Source organism: Crotalus tigris, unplaced genomic scaffold (genome assembly GCF_016545835.1).
Source record: "Crotalus tigris isolate CLP2741 ecotype Arizona unplaced genomic scaffold, ASM1654583v1 scf7180000018265.1456218, whole genome shotgun sequence".
Taxonomy (NCBI): Eukaryota; Metazoa; Chordata; class Lepidosauria; order Squamata; family Viperidae; genus Crotalus; species Crotalus tigris.
Genome location: NW_024096912.1, coordinates 1174731 through 1192506, shown reverse-complemented (window position 1 = coordinate 1192506; position 17776 = coordinate 1174731). Strand labels below are relative to the sequence as shown.

General features: G+C 37.8%; 1 long non-coding RNA gene across 3 annotated transcripts in view; it reads left to right on the top strand.

The window, feature by feature from the left end:
* LOC120310684 overlaps positions 1-17776 on the top strand; it is a 234548-nt gene that overhangs the window by 208034 nt on the left and 8738 nt on the right. The window contains exons 3-5 of one of the 3 annotated variants that reach the window (XR_005557434.1): positions 10287-10389; positions 11177-11409; positions 14804-14879. This is a non-coding gene — a long non-coding RNA (uncharacterized LOC120310684). Of the gene's footprint in view, positions 1-10286; positions 10390-11176; positions 11410-14803; positions 16260-17776 lie in introns of those variants that run through there. The other 2 variants (XR_005557433.1, XR_005557435.1) reach the window with 2 other exon arrangements.

Below are 17776 nucleotides of genomic sequence, written 5' to 3'. Positions count from 1 at the left end.
TGGGACACTGTGACTGTCATAAATATGAATCAGTTGCCAAGCATCTGAATGTAAATCACAAGACCCTGGAGATGCTGCAACATTCCAGCTGATTGGTGCTTCTTCTGGGCTCAGCTGGAGCCTGGCACTGATCCTGATGCTTCCACTGAGCCCTGACAGTCCCAAAGAAGTGCTGATCCTGGTGCTTCCGCTGAGCCCTGACAGCTCTGCAGCTCCAGCCATCTCTCGCTCAGGCTTGTGCGGTGCTGCCACCAGTTCAGCTCATTCCCCTCCCCCACTACCACTTTTCTGGGATGGTTGTGTACCACCTGCCAGGTGCCAATGTACCACAGGTGGTACCCATACTGTTGAGTCCTCGAGTCAACGGCAAATTAATAGAGCACATTCTGTAATTCCAACAGCCTTTTATTTCAGCAGTTCCCTCTCCGACACAGCTCTGAGGCTCGCAGGCCTCTCTGTCTCCTTTAATAGAATCTCTGGGCAAAAAGGTAACATTTTGGTGGGCTTCTGTGCCTCGCGCATGTGCGTGAAGCCGGCGCCACTCAGTCTGGTCCCGGGCAGCTTGCAACTGCCCGGGACCATTGCAACATCCCGAGCCTGCCTTTGCAGGCTCAGGACACAACACCCCTTCCCCCCCGGATGAGACTTATTAACTATATAGGTAGTTATATGTGACCTCAACATGAGCATGGTGTGCCAACCCAAGGACCTGCACATCTGTTGCAGATGCTCACTAGCCACACTACAGAATGGTACCAGGCTATTGTTTTGGAATTAATTGCCCAATACTCACACTTCCAATTTCCCAACAACAGCAGGCACCCTCTCACTTCCCTGCTTTGACAACAAGGTTACAAAGTCCTCAAGGTACTTGGGAGATCTTTTTACTCTCTGTGACCTCTCTCAAGGCATCTTGGAATGAAATGTCCTCTTTTGCAAAGAGTCTCTGTTGCAAGTCTCTGTTCCTGAGCCCACATACAAATCGGTCTCTCAACCTTTCTTCTAAATCTTTAAAATCACAAGGCTTAGCTGCTCTTCTCAAGGCTGCAATGTATTCTTTAGCTGATTCACCAACTCTTTGATCCCTCTGTTCAAACGTGTGTCTCCACGCAATAACAGACAACTTGGGGTGAAAATGTTCCTTCAATAACTTCTTTAAATCTGTGTAAGTGACAGATTCAAGAGGAGCAGGGGCTGCCAAATTTTCTGCAATTTCAAATGCATCTTGACCACAGACACACAGCAAAGTAGCGCCCTTCAAGCCATCTTCTCTTGATTTACTCTAAAGTAATTTTCTACTCTAGCAACATAAGACTCCCATCTTTCTGGGTGAGTGACATCGAATTCAGACAGTCTCCCTATCTTCGCCATTCTTGCTTCTTACACTAGGAAGGGGTCTATTAGCCAGCTTACCTCCAGCGACGCTGTACTGGCAGGCCAGGTGCTGAGTTTAACACCATCTTCCTCTCTCCAGGACTCTTGGGGTAAGCTTACAATTCTTCTCTTTTGTTTTTGTAAGCTATCCCACCCTCGTTGCCAGTGTTGAGTCCTCGAGTCAACGGTGAATGAATAGAGCACATTCTGTAATTCCAACAGCCTTTTATTTCAGTAGTTCCCTCTCCAACACAGCTCTGAGGCTCGCAGGCCTCTCTGTCTCCTTTAATAGAATCCCCGGGCAAAAAGGTAACATTCTGGCACGCTTCCACACCTCGTGCATGCGCGCGAAGCCGGCGCCACTCAGTCTGGTCCCGGGCAGCTTGCAACTGCCCGGGACCATTGCAACGTCCCGAGCCTGCCTTTGCAGGCTCAGGACACAACACGTATTACTGGTTAAAAAGCCCTGTTCTAGTCCAATTAACTGATAGAAAATTTGGTCAGTTGGTGGTGAAAAAAGTAAGGTTTTACATTTAGGCAAGAAAAAACAAATGCACAGGTATAGTATAGGTGGTACCTTGTTCAATAGTAGTAACTGTGAGAGGCATATGATAAAGTAGACCATAACCTACTACTTGATAAGATAGAAAAATGTGGGTTAGACAGCACCACCACCAGATAGATTCGTAGCTGGCTGACCAGCCGTACTCAGCATGTGGTCCTCAATGGAACTGCATCTACATGGAGGGAAGTGTTAGTGGGGTACCCAGGGCTCTGTTCTGGGCCCAGTGCTCTTCAAAATCTTCATCAATGATTTGGTTGAGGGGATAGATGGGGAACCCATCAAATTTGCAGACGACAGCAAGCTGACAGGAACAGCCAACATTCCAGAAGATAGACTTAAGATACAGAAGGATCTTGACAGACCTGAACATTAAGTGCTATCTAACAAAATGAAATTCAATGGTGAAAAACATAAGGCTCTACATTTAGGCAAGAAAAACCAAATGCACAGGTATAGTATAGGTGGTACCTTGTACAATAGTAGCAACGTGAGAGGAATCTTGGAGTCCTAGTGGACAATCACTTAAATATGAGCCAGCAGTGTGCTGCAGCTACCAAAAAGACCAACACAGTGCTGGGCTGCATTAACAGATGGAAAGATTCAAGATTATATGAAGTGATAATACCACTTTACACTGGCTTGGTAAGGCCACACTTGGAATACTGCACTAATTTTGGTCACTACAATGTAAAAAAGATGTTAAGAGTACAGAGAAGAGCAACAAAGATGATTAGGGGACTGGAAGCTAAAACAGGTAAGGAACGGTTGCTGGAACTGAGTATGTCTATTTTTATGAAGAGAAGGACTAGACGTGAAATGATAGGAGTGTTCCAAAATCTCAGGGGTTGCCACAAAGAAGAGGGAGTCAAGCTATTCTCCAAAGCACCTGAAGGCAGGACAAGAAGCAATGGATAGAAACTAACCAAAGAGAGAAGCAACCTAGAACTAAGAGAAATTTCTGACAGTTAGAACAATTAATCAGTGGAACAAACTGCCTCCAGAAGTTGTGAATGCTCCAACACTGGAAGTTTTTAAGAAGAGACTGAAATGGTATAGGATTTCTTGCCTGAGCAGAAGGTTGGACTAGATGACCTCCAAGGTTCCTTTCAATTTTGTTGTTCTTGTTGTTGTTGTTGTTGTTGTTGTTATCTTTTATTAATTAAACATGAACCTCAGTCAAACTGAACATTGAAATTGGCTGGTGCTGATGGTTGACACGGGTTGCTACCAGCATCCTATGTGTCAACCAGGTATCTCCTTAAAATATAAGATGTTCCGAGTAGCGCAGTTTTTTGTAACATTGCTGGAGTTATTGCGGAAGCTGCAGTTTCTTGATGTATTTTGCAAAGTTTTTGGACATAGTTCCCAGTGTCCTGATGACAATGGGTACTACTGTTACATGTTTCACCCATAATTGCACAGTTTTGATGGCCAGGTCGCAATATTTTGTAATTTTTCCCAGTTCTATTTCTTCGACTCTGGCATCTCCTGGTACAGTAATATCAATCAGCTGTATGCTTTGGTTCTCTTCAACTGTGATATCTGGCGTATTGTGTTCCAAATGGCGATCTGTCTGTATTCGAAAGTCCCACAAGATCTTCATCCTCTCATTCTCAACAACTTTTACCACCCTATGTTCCCACAACTTTTCGGACACAGGCAAGTTGTATTTTTTATACAATGCCCAGTGGATTAATTTAGCAACTTGGTCATGTCTAGATTTGTAATCACTTTGCGCAATTTTGCTGCACTCACAAATTAGGTGTGAAACAGTTTCAACTTTGTCATTGCAAAGTCGGCAATTTGGATTGTCAGTGGATTTTTGTATCTTCGCTTTCATGGCATTAGTTTTTAGTGCTTGTTCTTGAGCAGCCAGTATTAGGCCTTCTGTTTCTTTCTTGATGATTCCCATCTTAAGCCATGCCCATGTCATGTTGTTATCACATTTTCCTTCAATACTTTTCAAATGCTGTCCATGCAAAGCTTTGGTTTTCCGTCTATTTAATCTGTCATCTAGTCGTTTTTCCTTATATTCTGCCTTTGTTTCTGTTATTTTTATAGTGCTCTCTGTTTTCACAGCCTGAAGCAATTTTTCTGTACTTTGATTCACATAGTCATTCAAACTTCATTTTTCTTCTTCTACAGTTTCGTGGATTTGCAATAGTCCTCTGCCCCCTATTTTTCTTGGCAGGTACAACCTGTCGATGTCACTTTGTGGATGTAGAGCATGGTGCATATTCAGATGTTTATGCGTTTTCCAGTCTAGGTTTTCCAGTTCAGCCAAAGTCCAGTTGATAATTCCAGCTGGGTAGCATATCACCAGGACTACCCATGTATTAATGGCTTTAATTATGTTTCCAGCATTCAGCTTTGATTTTAAAATTTTGCGGACTCTTCTGATGTATTCCTTTTGCGTTGACTCTTTGACTTTTCCATTCAAGATGTTATCTGCTTCCAATATGCCTAGATATTATTATTATTATTTTGGATCATTGCACAGTCAGCCAGATGTTCAGACTGGATTTGGCATTTTGTCTACCTATCGAGTCCTTACTCAGGACCTGGGATAGACAAATGTGGATGTTTGATGGTATTACAGGTATCGTCGCAGGATGGAAGCAGTTCCTAATAAGGCCGCCTTTTGCAATTGACTAATAGCGAATTTGTCAATGCCAATGGTGTTCAAGTGGTGCTCCAGTTGTTTTGAGATTGCACCCAAGGAGCCTATTACTATTGATACTACCCTTGCTTGCTTTTGCCACAGTCTTTCTATTTCTATTTGTAGGTCTTTGTATTTTGTTATCTTCTCCAGTTCTTTCTCTTCTATTCTGCTGTCTCCAGGCACTGCCACGTCCACTATCCAGACTTTTTTGTCTTTCTTATCGACAATTGTTAAGTCTGGGGGGTTATGTTGCAGGTGCTTGTCTGTTTGAATTCTGAAGTCCCAGAGCAGTTTAATTTTATCATTTTCTATGACTTTCTCTATTTTATGATCCCACCAGTTTTTGCTTACAGGCAAATGATATTTTTTGCAGATCTTCCAATGCACCATTGTTGCTACTTTGTCATGCCGCTGCTTGTAATCAGTCTGTGCAATTTTCTTGCAACAGCTTACCAAGTGGTCCACTGTTTCTTCAGCTTCTTTGCATAGGCGGCACTTACTGTCTGTTGCTGTCTTCTCAATTTTGACTTTGTATGCATTTGTCCTTAAGGCTTGATCTTGTGCAGCCAGAATTAGTCCCTCGGTCTCTTTCTTCAATTTTCCTGCTCTTAGCCATTGCCAGGTTTTATTATTATCTGCTTTCCCAGCTATTTTTTTTCATGTATTGGCCATATAGTGCTTTGTCTTCCAATGCCTCTATTCTGTTCTTTATTTGGTCTTTCTTGTAGGCCAGTTTGGTCTCTCCAGTAGTTAGTAAGCCTTCCTGATATACTAATTTCAGTGCATCTTCATCATTGTTCTTCAGATATTCTTCCAAAGCCATTTTTTCTTCTTCAACCATCTGATGTACTTGTAGCATTCCACGCCCACCTATTTGCCTTGGTAGATAAAGTCTATCAATGTCACTGCGTGGATGAAGGGCATGATTCATTGTCATTATTTTTCTGGTCTGCCTATCCATTGCTTTTAGTTCTGCTTGAGTCCAGTCCACTATTCCAGCTGTGTACCTAATGACTGGGATTGCCCAGGTGTTGATTGCCTTTATGGTATTTCCTCCATTGAGTTTGGACTTTAAGATCTTCTTCACTCTCTTGATGTATTCACCTCTAATCTTTTTCTTGACTTCAGTGTGCTTGATGTTGTCAGCTTGAAGGATACCCAAGTATTTGTAGTACTCTTCCTCATCCAGACTCTTAATGTTATTTTCGTGGGGCATCTTGATTCCTTCAGTTTTCATTATTTTTCCTTGTTTGATAGTAAGTGTGGCACATTTGTCCAAGCCAAACTCCATTACAATATCTTGGCTATATATACGGACAGTGTTGAGCAGCGATTCTATTTCAGATGATGTTTTTCCATACAGCTTCAGATCATCCATGTAAAGGAGTGGGATAGTCTAGCAGATGTTTTTGATGTTTGATAACCATGTCCTGAGTTATTCAGTATTGTTGACAGAGGAAACAGTGCAATAACAAATAGTAATGGTGATATGAATCTCCTTGAAATATTCCTCTCTTGATATTAACCTCTCCCAGCTTCTCACCATTGATCTGCAACTATTATTATTATTATTATTATTATTATTATTATTATTATTATTATTACTATTATTATTATTATTATTTGCACAATCAGCCAGATGTTCACACTAGCTTTGGCATTTTTATCTACAAATCGAGTCCTTCCCAAGGACCTGGGATAGGCAGATGTGGATGTCTGAATTGAAGGTATTACAGATATCATCGTTGGAGGAAGCTGTTCCCAGTAAGGCCACCTTTTGCAATTGATTGATGAATTTGTCAATGCTAATATTGTCCAAGTGGTGTTCCAGTTGTTTTGGGATTGCCTCCAAGGCGCCTATTACTATTGGTCCTACACTTGCTTGCCTTTGCCACAATCGTTCATTTTCTATTTATAGGTCTTTGTATTTTGTTATCTTCTCCAGTTCTTTCTCTTCTATTCTGCTGTCTCCAGGCATTGCCACATCCACTATCCAGACTTTTTTGTCTTTCTTATTGACAATTGTTAAGTCTGGGGCATTATGTGGCAGGTGCTTGTCTGTTTGAATTTTAAAGTTCCAGAGAAATTTAACATTTTCATTTTCTATGAATTTCTTTATTTTATGGTCCCACCAGTTCTTGCTTTCAGGCAAATGATATTTCTTGCACATCTTCCAATGCACCATTGTTGCTACTTTGTCATGCTGTTGCTTGTAGTCAATCTGTGTGATCTTCTTGCAGCAGCTTACCAGGTGGTCCACTGTTTCTTCAGCTTCTTTGCATAGGCGGCACTTACTGTCTGTTGCTTTCTTCTTAATTTTGACTTTGTATGTATTTATCCTTAAGGCTGGGTCTTTGCAGTCAAAATTAGTCCCTTGGTCTCTTTCTTCAACTTTTCTTCTCTTAGCCATTGCCAGGTCTTGTTATTATCTGCTTTCCTGGCTATTTTTTTTAATGTACTGGCCATGTAGTGCTTTGCTTCCTGTGCCTCTATTTTGTTCTTCATTTGGTCTTTTTTGTAGGCCAGTTTGGTCTCTCCAGTAGTCAATAAGCCTTCCTGATTTACTAACTTAAATGCATCTTCAGTGCATTATTATTATTATTATTATTATTATTATTGCTTGGGAATGAAATATATAGTAATAGGTTTTACTATTAAGGAAACAGTTTCATTAAGAAGTATATTCTATCTTGGAAAAATCAGCACCTTGTTTCTTCTAAGTAGGGTTAAAATTATTTATCCTATCAAATAAAATGTTGATTGTGAAATAGGAAAACAGTATTCTCTAACATTCTATAGGTAAAATATGCTTACTTGTGGTTCATGGTATGAAAGTGGGTTGTTCCTAGCTTCATTTCAATAACTTTTCTCTAAAACCAAGTTTATATAAATCATCCCAATCAAATTTATTCAAGTATATTCCAAGCCATTCTTATTCTTGTGAGAACTGGGGAAGACCAGAAAGTTTTTCCTGATTTCTTGTATGTATAGCAAATATACATAGCAATTTTTAAAAATGTCCTGACAAATGCTGCACAGCAGTATGGCACAAATATGGAAGCAATATAACTGGCAGGTTGCTACTTCAGTCTTCAGGATTTGAAATTACAGTGCCTTAGTCTGTCCATTCTTCTCATATGCCATAGATAGTACTGAAAGTATACCTGGCAGCAGCTTTAAGTAGATAAAGAGATAGAAGTAAAATGAAATACTAGATGTTTCAAAGAACAGCTGTTGTATTATCTAATACTAATTTTTCCTGGAAAAAAAGAAAATGTTTACAAATAGACAATTCAATGTAACATGTCAAGTATAAATTGTTCAATATACATTTTATTACAGATAACTTTATGACTCTGCTGTGCAATATTTCTGGTTTTGCAATCCATAATTTACTCATTTGAAGGCATCTGGCATATACTCACAATCTAATATTGAAATCTAAACTTATCAGAGCTTTATGATATTATTATTAGACCCTTAAAAATATTCCCAAACCCTTCCTATATTTGGTTTAGCAAAATATTTTAGATACTTGAAATCTGGATATATATTATCAAAGTAAAGTACATCAGACTCAAATCTAATTACACTATTATAAAGGATTTCACTCAGATCAAAATAACTCTATATGATTTAGCTAAAGCTTATATAACAATAAATCATTACTACAAATTTACTTTTTTAAAAATTATGAATAACTTAATAACTTAAGCATAGTCTGTTTCATGATTCTATGAGAAACCACTCTATATAAGATTGGGAAGTTGAAAAGAAAATCCAGGATGAAGCTAATGACAAATCACTTCTATAAAGTTGCCATACAATTATTTATGCATGAAATCACTAGAAGTCAAGTTTGACAGAAGCAAGATCTTATTTCATCATCATCATCATCCCTTTCTAACAAATATATTGGTACATATTGTGTGGGAGAATATTTTGCTGAGCTCCTGATTTAGGGCCATGTTCTATGACTGATGAGAGATACAGTGTATAACTTTTTATGACTATTTTTCTCAAACAAAATCTCCTACTAACAAATTAAAACTTGATATAGAAGGGCAAAGTACATGGTCACTTTCAACAAGAAATCTGTTCTATTATTTAATTCAGTTTAAAGTATTTGGCTTTTATGTGTGGAAGAGACATTTTTATTAATAGTGAACACATTTTAAATTTCTTGGGATGATGAAAGGATTTATCATTTGAACATTATATTATGGGGAGAAATGCAGAAGGATCTGTCATTAGCAGGAATTCAGAATTCTCAAATAGAGCACCATCTTGACTGTGTAATAGCACTCAGAAGCAGAGCTATATTGTTTAAGAATTATCAGTAAGTATTATTTATAAGATGCAATTGTAACATGATGCAATAATCTGGACAACTGAATTTATTTTATTTTATAATATCACACAAAAAGAAAGTATTTTATTCTTTGTTATGGAGTGAGGAAGGGAGGAAGGAGGAAAGGAAGGAAGGAAGGAAGGAAGGAAGGAAGGAAGGAAGGAAGGAAGGAAGGAAGGAAGGAAGGAAGGAAGGAAGGAAGGACAATATGTCACAACTGAAAATTAAATGGTCAGCTTTTTTAATAAAAAAGAGACCTTCCTTAGATGTCTATTAATTTATAATGTATTATATTTTTAATTCCAGAAGCCACTCTTGACACACTTTAATGCATCAGCACTGCATTAAAGAAACATTTGCTGTCATTGATCAAACATTCAAAATCTATTGGATTATGAATAAATATTTTTTTCTTATAGGGCCCACTAGGTTTTGTATTTAAACCAATTATAGGAAAGCTGTGGATCTACAAATCTTATCAAAATACAGTTCCTAACACTTCTTGTTAGCATTGCCAATGTTAAATAATGCTGGAAATTCTATGCATCAACCTTTGAAGGACTTCAGGCTCCTTATGCCTGAATTTAAAGCCATTTTATAGAAAGAGTAATGTGGATGAAATGTACTTGATGGTTAGTTATTTTCTTTATGCAGCAAAAGTTTTACATATCAAAACCCTAAGAGAATTTTCAAGTTCATGGTGGCCAATATTTCTGTTGCAAAAATAAATTGAAGGTCCAGTAAAATAAGCTTTTGTTTCCTTCACTTGGGAAAAATGGACCATCGAGGAAAAAAAATTCAAATTAAAAGTCAAAGAGAGGAAATAGAGGCAAGAGGAAGGTTTATATATATATATATACACACACACACACACACACACACACACACACACACACACACACACACATATATATATATATATATATATATATATATATATATATATGTATATGCTAAGAAGGTTAAAAACTGTGGCATCCTGCTGAGATGAAAATTGTTGTGGTACATCCCATTCTGCTGTGGTAATTGCAGCAGAATATTGGAATATCAAATGGAAGATTGCTTCTCTTAGCTTGAACAAGGCTTAGTATCATTTTAATAAAGTATGAAAGTAAAATAGTTGAAATAGTTATACTCATATAACAGGGCCAGAAAACACAGATGTTGCCAGCCTCCAGAAGAATCTGGAAAAATGGGTCATCTCCAGCCAGCAGTCTCAAAGTGATACCAACTCTTCTTTTCCTGCATTATTTTCATTCTAGCTGCTGTACAGTCCTGCTTATAAGGAGGAGATTCGGGAATGGGCTAAAGATTTTATTCTTTCTCTTCTCCAGATATTGGTATAAGGATCTCAGATTGACAATCTCAAAAAACTGTTTACCCTGGATGGACAGAGAGAGAGAGAAACAGTGACAATCTAATATTGCTTAATATTAGGTAAGGGAAATAAGTCTGACCAAACAATCTGCACAGCAATTTCTATTTTTGTCCTCTCTGCTAGGATGTGAATATGCACTTGATTATATTGCACTTGACTGAATGGACATTTATCTGATATAAAAAACGTCTATAGATAATTCTGACCACACAGACATGTAGCCTGGTAGCATGAATATTTCTGAGAAGTAAGTTTCAATGTATCCAGTAGAATAACCTCAGAGTAGCCTAACCACATCTATCTTTTTAAACAAACATGTGTATGTCATTAAGAGATATTTTACAGCTCCAACTCTTTTCTAAATTTTTGAATGTTCTAATTATTTTGGGAGGAGGAGAGAGGAAAGGTTTTCCATAATAGTAAAACTTTACACAACTGAAATAAAAGTCATAAATGTGTTTATATGTCCGCATCCACATTGGAGTTTGTGACCCTAAGCAGTAAATTTTCTCTGCCTAAGCATTTTAAACAATAAATATTAGAAATCTGTTTCAGGTATGAATGACATGTAAAACATTGTAACAGTATAATTAACTTTGTTGCAAATTAAGCTGCTATTGATTCTGTTGAACCAGGCATCCACATGTATTGACCTGTGGTAAATATTGATTTATGCCAAAGAAGAGATTAATATTTACCCCAAAGATCGATGCATTTTGATGTCATCTAAAATTAAAATCAATATGCATTTTGTTAGAACATTTTGAATAAGTCCAAGAAGAAATATTTATAATCATCATTTTGAAAATGAACGTCTTAAGAGGGTTTTTCTTCTTATTCTTTTAGCTCTGGGATTGAAGTTAGAAGATTTATTTTCTATGACTGGAAGCTGCTTTGGTCAGGCTCCCAACCATCTCAGAGCCAAACATTCCAAAACAATTGTTTTCCATTCCTGCCTGCCATCCCCAAAGTATTTGGAGGGAGGACATGGACAAAGAGTAAATGTATTTAGTTTTCCTTAGCCAATTCACAAACCACAAATATTCTCCCCAGCCAAAATCTGGAAGATATTTTCAAAGGTATGAAATAAGAAGCACTTGAACTCAATCTTTGTAAAGGCAATGAATTGATGAGAAAGAGGCCTGACTCATAATTTATGGTGGTTTTTTTGTTTGATAAGAAACATGCCCTTAAATTATTGAAAGAAAAGGGGTGGCATATTTTTTTAGCACTCTAGATTTGAAGGGGCAACTCCAGTGCATGCAGAGTGGCATGTGAAATCCCTCAGTCTGAGACCATTTCAATTAACATTGAGGCAGAAGAAGCCTTCTATTTTTAAGCACGGGCTCAGAGAGATTTGAGACTATGAAAATTGTTTCACTGAGAGGATTCAAGGTGATAAAGCAAATCATATTTATATAATTTTAGTGGAAAAAAATCTACTTTGCTTTGAAGTGGCCTACAGCAGACCGTGCAACTGGTCTTTTATGTCTCCGAAGTTTATTCTTTGCTAGTTGGTTTACAAACTGTATAGTGAAAGGATCACGATTTGGATTAGGATCACAGCATTTGAAGGTTTAACTTTCTTCCAGTTTTCTTCATTTCAGAATCCATCCTCATATACAAAAGATTTTTTAAGACCAAAAATAATTGCCATGTGTTCACATTATCGGAAAACACATGCAGAATAAGTTAAGTGCTGGTGCATGACAATGGAGAGGAAATAATGCAAAATTCTTTGATGAGAAAAATATTGTCACCTTCATTGTACAAAATATGAAGGGTTGACTTGCGCAGGTCTAATTATCATTGCAATTAAATGACTCACCACTGAGGCAGTGTTAGCATTTTATGAATTATGATTGGATGCACCCAGGAAATAGCCCAATTCCACTATGCCAGAGAGCAAGACATGATACAGTAAATTAGACTGGCAATATTTTTATGGTCCAATGAGATATTCTATAGTGAACAGAGTCAGAGATAGTTAAAATTGTCTATTGTCTCAATTTTAATGTGAGAGAGTAGCACTCTTAGTCTATACAAAACTCATAATGTCTAACCAAGACAGTTTAAATATTATTTGTATAAGAGTTAAGCCAGAATGGTGTAGAAAATGGAAAACTGGACTGATATAGGAAAATTAACAAGCAACTCTATCCTCAGGCATGGAAACTCACTAGGGTAGCTTTGAGGCACTCATCTTCTCTTAACCCAAACTACCTGTATGGCTGTCAGCAGAAGAAAATATTGGTAGCCTCCAGGTTTCTGAGCACCTACAGAAAAGACAGGATAAAAAAATTACAATGTAATTTTTGCACATTCAACCTTGCACATTCAACACAGTTCAAGAATTTTGAAATAACTTTACTAATCCTAAGAGTAAGAGAAGGAAAGGGTAGCAGGAATTTCTACTCATATTTCCTTCTTACTTTGGTAGTGTATAAAATATATGCTTTGATTGGTTGCCACCTAGTCAGCCACCTATCAAGTCGTTCCCAAAGACTTGGAGTAGCAGATGTTGTTTTGCAATTGAATGATGGTGATTTTGTCAATATTGATGGCATTGGTGGTGCTCTAGATATTTTGGGATTGCACCAAGGTACCTGTTAATAGTACTATCTTTGTACTGATACTATCTTTGCTTTCTTTTGCCTCAGTCATTCTACTTCTTTTTCCAGATCTTTGTATTTTGTGTTTTTTCCCCAGTTCTTTCTCTTTTATCTACAGACTTTTTTGTATTTTTTAATCAATAGTTTTTTTAATCAACAGTTGTTAAATCTGGAGTATTATGCACCAGGTTCTTGTCTGTTTGACTTCTAAAGTCCCAAAGCATTTGAGAACTTTTAGGACCCCTGTTCATTTTCTCTTTTTGTCTATTATGTGGTCCCACCAGGTCTTGCTTGCAGGCAAATTGTATTTCCTGCAGAAATTCCAAAGCACCATTGTTGCTATTTTTTCATGCGATCCATATGAAGTCTATGCGATCTTCTTGTCTATGGAGGTTCTCAGTCATCCAGGTCATGGTGTCCCAAAGCTGTTCTCAGGGTCACCTGAGTAGTGCAAATGTATGTGGAGCCTTCTTGACCGCAGGATATTTTCTGCCCTGTGTCCCTTCACTGTTGCAGTCAGGCACAGGCTATTGGGGATGAGTCTGTGTTGTCTGCATCTCAAACTGAAGCACAAGATGCACTACTCAGGTGACCCTGAGGACATAGCTAAACTTCCAAATGGCCTCAACAACTCTCTAAAAGAAATCCTTCTATTGCCCACCATCCAAAGTCAGAGCTGAAGAAACTTCTTAGATGAGAAGTGAAACATCTTCAAAGAAAAACAAGAAAGTCCAGTTGCCTCCTGAAAAAGCACCTTTGGGATGTGATCTTCTTGTAACAATTACTATTTTGTGTGACTTGTCTGATTTGATAGCAGAAATATATCAGGCTAAAGTAAGACAAAACAAATAGAAATTCAAGTACTACAGATATTATCCATCTCCCTGAAACCTTTTTATGATACAGCCAATTACAGGCATTTTAGACAAAAATGTCATAGAACAGTGGTTCTCAACCTTTTTATACGGTGACCCCAGTCATAAGGACGCGCCGCCCCATGCGCACCGCCACCCCATGCGCACCGCCGCCCCCTGCACGCCGCCCCCATGTGCGCCGCCCCCATGTGTGGTGCGCATGTGCGGCACCGCCCCCTGAGGGAAAAAATGGCGGATCGCGTTGTTTGGCGACCCCTGTAAAATGGTCGTTCGACCCCAAATGGGGTCGCGACCCAAAGGTTGAGAACTGCTGTCATAGAACATCAAAAAAGATGAGATGCAGTTTTAGTCAGTAGTACATTTCTATGCAACAAACTAGGCAAATGTATTGTTCTGTTATTTTATTAAGTGGAAATATACCGAGAGCAGAGGGCACCTGAAACTAGTAAAAATGGCTCTTCATAAGAATTGTCTGAATTAAAGGGACAGAGAGCTGGATAGTAACATAGCCTCAAAGCAAGAAACTATATTGTTGTATAAAGTGCCACATAAGGTGTTAGTGCTGTATAAGAAAATGTAATCAAAAATGAATATGTTTCCTAATACAAATATTAACTCCCATTCCCTGCTAAACATCTATGGTGCATAGCAGCTTCACTCAGACTCGCCATCAAAAAAACGTAAACATAAATGAGACAGTGCGGGAGAGGCCTATATTGAAAAAACTGCAAAAAACTGTCCCAGTATTAGGGAACATGAATGCAAAGAGGTAAATATAGCTATTGTTTTCTAGCCTCTCACATTTAGACACAACCTTCTGTCAGATCAGCATTTAATCAATATGGCCTATGGTTATGACTTTGCAGTAAGCTAATCAACTATTACATTGTCTGATTTCTGTCTCCAGCAGAAGGCAGAGATGTATGGCTTTGTCATGATAAATGATTGCTATTAATAATTGCTTAATTTTACATTTTGCCTTTCAGACACAAGGATTCCGAAGGGCACTGAAAATTCTAAGAGCTGCTGACCAGGCAGTGCTTCCTATCTAAAGCCAAACAGGTGCAGTTTGGCATTATGATCAATCTGTTCTTTTTTTTATGAAGTCCTGTCAATTAGTTTGCCACAGTGATATGATTTTCCATATGCCCCATTTCCAGAAAAAAATGTAATTGGTTAGGGTTCTTTTTAGATATGCAATGAGATTTTATTATGGTAATTGGGGAACTTGTAAGCCTTGGGATGACCAATAATGAAACGTTCTGGGTGTTATAGTTAGAAATATTGGAAGATCACAGATATGCTACATTTAATTTAGGGAGCATGTAGATGTATAAAAAAATATTTTTCCACTCAAATCAAAAAATGAACAAATAATTATAAATTTTGGTGACTGATTATTAATTTTAGATTTTGTTGGTATTGTTATAGTGTTGCTTAGGAATTATAGTTCAGAGGCATAGATGGCATGCCTAGTAATCTCATGAATCCCAATGACTATGTACCATTCTTTGTGCAATCAGGAACTTCGGGGCAATCTAGTGTGCCAGATGTCAGGCCATTCTGTTACATGAGATTAATTCAGTACATGTCTTCCATATGAATGATTTCTGGTATCTTCAGTAAGGTGATGAAATCCTAAAAAGCTGCAAGCCAGTTTTCACAGTTGTGTGGAAGATGGACCCACATTGATCTGACAATTATTTCTCTAATTGCTAAAAAAGTAATGTTATCTCGTGGGGAGTACAATCTATCAATCATTTCTTATTTGTGGAGTTAGCAATCCTAAAGTATGCTTCCCAACAACTTGGGATAGTCAAATACTTTATGGGTCAACACTAGAACATAACTAATGTAAAATATTGATTTTATAGAATGGCAGCAGTGAAGAATGCTTGATTTATCTGATGAACTTTTTCTAAACTCCTTAAAAGTTGTGGAAGTTTCAGCCATGGTTGATGCACTTTTCTGCTATGAATTACAGTCTCCCAGGCTAGTCCCAGTTCTTAAAAATCCCATGGAAAGGGTTTCTTCATGACATCTTCCTTTGAGATTGCTAGGGAAGTTGCAGGAACTGGAAAAAGACTTGCATAATGAACAAGATATAAGCCACACATATTCTTCAGCTGTCATGTTAAAAAGATGGTGCAAGACCTCTTAGGCTCAAATCAACAGCAAGTACAATTGTTATCCTGAGCATCATTTTTAAAGGGGGAATACAATAGTATAATACCTTTAGAACAGAATTTCTTGGATGGAGCATATATTTTATGAATAAAATCTTAGGTATAACTTCTGGCATCTTGAGATATAGATGGATGAAACAATAGCTAGGATAGCTGCTATCATATAAGCCAGTGATGGCGAACCTTTTAGAGACCCGAGTGCCCAAACTGCAACCCAAAAGCCACTTATACATTGTCGGGTGCCAGATAGGTGTGGCCCATTGGGTGGGTGTGGCCCATTGGGTGGGCGTGGCTGCGGTGGTAACAGCGACTGGATGGGACTAAAAAGTTCAATCAATCAATTCCAACTTTGCAAGATCTTTTTTTTACCACGAGAAGTTGAAATTTACTGATTGATTGAACCCTTTTTTTTTTTGCACATGGCGCTGGAGGCCTAAAGTGAAAAGGTTTTATAAAACCCAGCTGAAGTCTTAGGACTGGGGCAATGGCTCTGAGTGCCGGCTCTGGCCGCAGCATGCCAGCAACTGGTCTGCACAAACAAGCAAAGCCCCATCCACGAGATGCAAGAAGCACACAAAACCATGCATCCTCTGGTCCGCAGAAAAGCCTCTCCCCATGGAACCATTGCCTGGTGCCCCATAGGTTGGGGACCTGTGGCCTACACCTAAAGTGAAATATCTGAAATCTAGTACAAAATTCCAAATCATCTTATTTTACTGGGCAGCTGTTTATGTCAATGCTGCTTTCTTTTTTAACACATGATAAAAATTATCAGATAAATGTTTTATTGTTCCCTTCCCATTTTAGCCTAATATTTTTAAAAACCATCACTACCTCAGCACTGACTATATTACTCATCTTTGAAAATAAGTCATTTCCAGGTATGCTGGGAAGAACTAAAATTTAGTGATATTAGGTAATCAATCCTTAAATCAGAAGTAAAATTCTCAAGTATAGGCATTTCAAAATGTTTCATCTGCTTTGTATTACATTAACTAGTATTTTTGTGTTGGGACTATTCCTGACTGGCTGCCTTTGACACGTTACTTTGGCTTGAAGCTTTTTTTCTGACAGCAAAGAGCTTCATTAACCTTGATTCTGAGAGGTCAAACAGCAGTACCAATTTATATGGTTCTTTGAGCTTTCAAAAACATTTAGCCAAAAAATGATTGATAATAATGTTGAAAGTGGCAGAAAGCTAATGGAAAATAAATGTGACAGATAAAAAATATGATTTGAGATACGTCCCCAACATTGTTAACTTCATTTATTTTATGGCATTTTAAGCATGTGAATAATTTTATTAAATATGATTTCAACAATATGTTCTTATATCTTCATACTTGAATTTTTAATACTACTTTCACTGTATGACTGGCATGTCTTCAGTATTTTACTTATGTATTTCCTCTAATTAAGAGACTGTGAGTTCTAGCGTGACTTTGAACCAGTCTTTCAGTCCTAGAAAACAGGCAATGGCAAACCATTTCTGAAAAACTTTACAAAAAAACCTGCAGGGACTATTCCAGGAGTTGAAAACTAGGCATACGCATACCAATTCCTATAAGGCATTTGGTTATCACTCATTTCAGTCAAAATTATTTACAGAACAAACACTACACTTAGTATCCAGTTTATATAATTATTAAAGTGGTTTTTAAAATGTGCTTATAAGAGAATATAATGGCAGATTGTATTACATAAATGACATTTAAGTTACAGAAGGTGAAACTTGGCTACTAATTGGATAGTAGGTTAATATTGTAAACTATA